The 5,863-nt window shown below is 41.4% G+C and overlaps 1 non-coding gene across 1 annotated transcript; it reads left to right on the top strand.

Annotated features, from left to right (window-relative positions):
* Nucleotides 1–73, top strand: TRNAF-GAA (transfer RNA phenylalanine (anticodon GAA)). The gene has a single exon. It is a non-coding gene; the product is annotated as a tRNA-Phe (tRNA).
* Nucleotides 74–5,863: the final 5,790 nt, after the last annotated feature.

The raw sequence follows: 5,863 nt of genomic DNA, 5'->3' as shown, positions 1-5,863 counted from the left end.
GCCGAAATAGCTCAGCTGGGAGAGCGTTAGACTGAAGATCTAAAGGTCCCTGGTTCGATCCCGGGTTTCGGCAGTACATTTTAAAGATCTCGGCATGGCCTGCACGCATATTGTGAAGACTGATTACATCGAGGGGAGTCGTTGGATATGTTAGTATGTAGTCGGTCATTTATTCCAGACACTGCTACTTTCTCTTCTTCTTCCGTGTACACTCTATGGTCGGTTTTTTCCTCGGACTCAGTGAGGGATCCCACCTCTATCGCCTCAAGGGCAGTGTCCTGGAGCTTCAGACTCTGGGTAGAGGGATACAACTGGGGAGGATGACCAACACCTCACCCAAGCGGCCTCACCTGCTATGCTGAACAGGGGCCTTGCCGGGAGATGGGAAGATTGGAAGGGATAGACAAGGAAGAGGGAAGGAAGCAGCCGTGGCCTTAAGTTAGGTACCATCCCGGCATTTGCCTAGAGGAGAAGTGGGAAACCACGGAAAACCACTTCCAGGATGGCTGAGTTGGGAATTGAACCCACCTCTGCTCAGTTGACCTCCCAAGGCTGAGTGGACCCCGTTCCAGCCCTCGTACCACTTTTCAAATTACGTGGCAGAGCCGGCAATCGAAATTTGGGCACCCGGGGTGGCAGCTAACCACGCTAACCACTACACCACAGAGGCGCTCTTTCATCTACTTAGTTGTATTTAATCATCATCATCATCAGTTTACCCTCCAGGATCGGCTTTTCCCTCGGACACAGCGAGGGATCCCACCTCTACCGCCTCAAGGGCAGTGTTCTGGAGCTTCAGACTCTTGGTCGGGGATACAACTGGGGAGAATGACCAGTACCTCGCGCAGGCGGCCTCACCTGCTATGCTGAACAGGGGCCTTGTGGAGGGATGGGAAGATTGGAAGGGATAGGCAAGGAAGAGGAAAGGAAGCGGCCGTGGTTAGCGTGATTAGCTGCCACCCCCGGAGGTCCGGGTTCGATTCCCGGCTCTGCCACGAAATTTGAAAAGTGGTACGAGGGCTGAAACGGGGTCCACTCAGCCTCGGGAGGTCAACTGAGTAGAGGTGGGTTCCATTCCCACCTCAGCCATCCTGGAAGTGGTTTTCCGTGGTTTCCCCACATCTCCTCCAGGCAAATGCCGGGATGGTAACTAACTTAAGGCCACGGCTGCTTCCTTCCCTCTTCCTTTCTCTTCCAATCTTCCCATCCCCCCGCAATTCCCCTGCTCAGCACAGCAGGTGAGGCCGCCTGGGCGAGGTACTGGTCATCCTCCCCAGTTGTATCCCCGACCCAGAGTCTTACGCTCCAGAACACTGTCCTTAAGGCGGTAGAGGTGGGATTTCTCACTAAGTCCGAGGGAAATACCGACCCTGGAGGGTAAACAGAAGATGAAGAAGAAGAAGAAGAAGGAAAAATTTGAATTTAGGACAGTCTGGCAGATAGCAGACTCCCTACTTGTTGTTACCTAGTATTTTCTGAAAGAATTTCACAGATATTGTAAATTTTTGGAACCTCTCCCTTGATACATTATTCCATTCCCCAGCTCTTCGTCTATAAATGTATATTTGTCCTAATTTCTCGTCCTGAATTTCAACTTTATCTTCATATTGCGTGATCTTTACTTATTTTAAAAACACCACTCGAACTTATTCGTCTACTGATGTCATTAAACGCTATCTCTCCATCGGAACATACCGCTTAGTCGAAAAGTTTGTCTGCTTGCTCCGAACTCTTCCCATCCCATAACATTGACGAGGTCTTTTGCAGTACTCATAATCCTGTGACGTATTTATTACTCTATACAAAAAGGCTTACCTCAGATTGTAGTTATTTACTCATATAATTCATGCAGTGTCCGTCTACGTGGCTAAATGGTTAGCGTGCTGGCCCTTTATCCAAAGGGTCCCGGGTTCGCTTCCCGGCCGGGTCGTGAAATTTAACCTTCATGGTTAATTCCGATCGCTCGTGGGGCTCGGTGTGTGTACCGTTTTCATCATTAGGATTCATCGTAGATAGGGCCCCATCCTCACAGATGCCCCAGGCCTCTTCTGAGGCCACACGCCATTATTATTATTATTTATACTGTAATAAGAAAACGTAAGGTCCAGTAATACTTCCTTAAGGAAATCCCTTTTTAACCATTACAGGATCATATAAAGCTTCACCTACTCTAATTGTCTGAGTTCTATCTTCTAGAAATTTAGTCACCCATTCAGTCACTCTTTTGTCCGGTCCTATTGCCCTATGTTTTTTTCTTATTAGTCTCCCACGATCTACTGTAACCGTACAACAGGGTTACAGACTCCATTCTGTATTTATTATTATTATTATTATTATTATTATTATTATTATTATTATTATTATTAACCTGATTCATTAGATTTTATATATTCTGTTTCTCATCATTTAGACTGTAATAATTAGGTATCGCGTATATTATTGTATTTAATCATAGGTTAAGTGAATATGTTTGTAATTATTCTGTATTGTAGTAAGTGAGATTTGTTGGTTTCATATTGTCATGCTGTGGCTTGTAACTTTGGCTAGATGAGCTGGCATAGTATTTTGCAATCGAGGCTATGTTTAACTGTGCAAGGAGATTTCCCAGTGACGCATTCGGTATAGTCATTCTTGGACCGCTTGGGTACGCTTAGACGACACATGACTGATGACATCAGTGCGTGGACACGTGATTGCGACCAAGTGTCAGTATTCGCCAACTACTGTATGTGGAAGTGGAAGGGATGAACAGTGAGTGGGGAGATGAGTCGTCATCGCGAGGTTATATAAAGTCAAGGCGACGGTGGGGAGAGGTATTCTGTTCTTACTCAGTTCATAAGCAGTTGATATCGTGCAGATCATATGTTACAGTCAGAGGTATCAAATGGAAGAAGTGGTCTTAGTGTGATGGTAAGAGCTAAGAGTTGTGTTTTCAAGAGGTCCGGTAATAATCGAGGAGGTCTACAAGTGGTGCTTGTATCCGAGCAGAGACGGGTACTATGCTGATAAAGAAACATCATCTTCTTGTGAGGATGGACTTCACAAGATGTCTCCATAATATTTTCAAATCTCTTATAATATATTGAGTGGACGTAATTACATTGGAGCTCCCTACACGCGTACATGTTATGTAGGCCAACTCCTTGTGACATAAGAAGATTACAGCAGACGGCTCCCGACTTCAGCTCACAGGTTTTCCCAAGAATTTCAAGTTCAACAGCGGTGTATGCAGACAACAGGTAATTAAAGCATCAGACATGTTATGTATTCATAACATGAAGAAGAGTGTAATCAGCGGCGATATCACATCTCACTTCAAGTTCATGCCAATAGTTTTTTTTGTTTAGATTAAATTTTCCTTTTCTTTGTACCGCAAATCTCACAATATATTTCTTTTGTTAAATTAAAAGACGTAAATGATTGTTCATTGTGACGTAAATTTAGTCATAAACTCAGTTTTATTTTTAATTATAATAAGAGATTCCAGTTCCATGTACAATCCTCAATTGTGGAAATGCAACAGTAATTTAATATTGTCCTGATCCATATCCCTGTATATTGCCAGATATGTGAGTTTATCACCTCACGCCTTGAGATAATTGATATAAGAGGTATGCTCTACCGAATTTTGTTGTTTTTCTTAAAAAAGCAACTGGCGCTCAAACAAATGTTATTTATATTATGTGGAAGATATGAAGGTATAAGAGTAGTGGTCGGAGTAGCCACAACGTGGCGCCCACCGTGGGGCTCGAAAGGTTCAGGAAAAGTGTTTCTGAATGGCAATATACATGGATCAGTTCTTTTAATGAGTACGCACATGTTAAATTCACCGAGTAATGTTAGGAAGGTCATTTTGTTGAAGTTTGTATTTAAGGGGTAATGTCAGAGGAATTGCAAGGGGAAATAGCTTTGAGATCGCGAAAAATTAGTAGGAAACCGAAGATGGACAAGGATAGCAATATGCAGTCAGGTGATGAGGCTGAGGTTATTGTGTCCAAGGAAATCCAAGGTGGTAACATAAATAGGAAGTTGGTGACTAAGGTGGGACCTGCTGAAAGTCAGAAAATAGTAGAAACTGAGGAAAACGCTGTCACGCAAGATCAAAGTAAAGGGGTGATTGACCTGGGTTTATTTAATTTGCTGATGTCCAAAATGACTGAGCAGAATAATATCATTAGTGAGAAAATTGAATCTCAGAATAATATTATGAGTGAAAAAATTGAAACGGTCATTAGTGAGAAAATTGAATCTCAGAATAATATTATGAGTGAAAAAATTGAAACGGTCATTAGTGAGAAAATTGAATCTCAGAATAATATTATGAGTGAGAAAATTGAAACGGTCATTAGTGAGAAAATTGAATCTCAGAATAATATTATGAGTGAGAAAATTGAAGCGGTCATTAGTGAAAAAATTGAAGCTCAGAGTAATGCCATAAATAGTATTAATAAGAAGATTGATGATGTTAGTAATAAGATAGATCATAAGGTGTTAGAAATAAGTAAGCAAATTAATAATTTAGAAAGTCAGGTAAATAGGGAGTGTAGTGACATCAGAGCTGAGATGGAATTGGGTCGGAGCAATCTCCATACGGAAATAGAGCAAATTAGTGAGACATGCATCAAACAGATTGATGAATTAGGCGCCAAGATCGAGTCTAATAAAGGAGAAATCAATGAGTTAGTAGAAGAAAGGTTTGAAAAGATAACCAATACAGTGGGGCAAGAAACTAGGAAATGTATTAGTAGGGTAGAACAGGTGGAAAGAAAACTTGGAGAAGTAGGTGATCTAGAGAGTGAACAAAAATCATTATCACAGAAGGTGAGAGAATCGGAAGAAAAATTACAGGAGAAGTTAAGAAAAATTGAAGAAAAGGCTGAGGAAACATTGGAAGAAAAATTTCTGAGTTGCCAGAGAGTACTCCAGAAAGAAGTGCGTGATAGTAGAAATGTACGCGAAATAATTGTAAATAATGGTTTAATCACTAGAGATCATGACTTACCTAAGTTTTCTGGGAAAGAATTTAACCCGATGGAATTTATGAGAGTAGTAGAGAAGAAATTTGCTGTTCAATTAAGAGACAATATTATTAGCTGGGAAACTGTATTGGAGATCTTATCTAATGCTTTCGTAGGAGAGACTAAGTCTTGGTTTCAAGTATATAAAAGCTCGATGTCTAGTCTAACAGAATTTAAGGAGAAATTCATGGCTAAATTTTGGAGTGAAGGTGTTCAGAGTAGAGAGAGAGAGAGAGTAATGTTTGGCAGGTATAATTCTAACGAGGGTGTTAGAATGACTGAATACTTTTTGGCTCATGTTTTGGTGTGGAGAAATTTAGAATGTATTGGACCTGAGGCTGATATAGTTAGACTTATGGCTAAGCACTATCCCGATAGAATAAGAGAAGCTGTTTGTATGCAAAGAGTGGAGACTATTAAGGAAATGGAGATTTTGTTGGAAAGTTTTGATGCTTTAGGTAGTAGCTTGAATAATAGTAGGACACTAAATAGGAATGTAGAAGGAAGGGGTAACCAATCTAATAATCAGGACAGGACTATGAATAATCGTAACTACAGAAGAGAATATCAGGAGAGACCTAATAATAATTTCCACAGGGAGAGAAATTATCAGAATAGTTCGGAAAATTTCAGGGCTGGGAGGCGTGATTATGGTAATCAACCAGAAGCTGGGAGGCGGGAGAATACAGGCCATAATAATAATAATAATGACGCTAGAGGAAATAGGCAACAGGGGAGGCCGACTGAGGTGTGTAACCAACAAGTCGTCACCGAACCAAGTACTTTAAACGCGCAACGGGCTGTATAAACAGGTCACTGAGACAGTCCGTAAATGGTGAGTTCAC

Source organism: Anabrus simplex, chromosome 3 (assembly GCF_040414725.1).
Source record: "Anabrus simplex isolate iqAnaSimp1 chromosome 3, ASM4041472v1, whole genome shotgun sequence".
Classification (NCBI taxonomy): Eukaryota; Metazoa; Arthropoda; class Insecta; order Orthoptera; family Tettigoniidae; genus Anabrus; species Anabrus simplex.
Note: the sequence above shows the minus strand (reverse complement) of the source record. Positions and strands in the feature narration are given on the sequence as shown.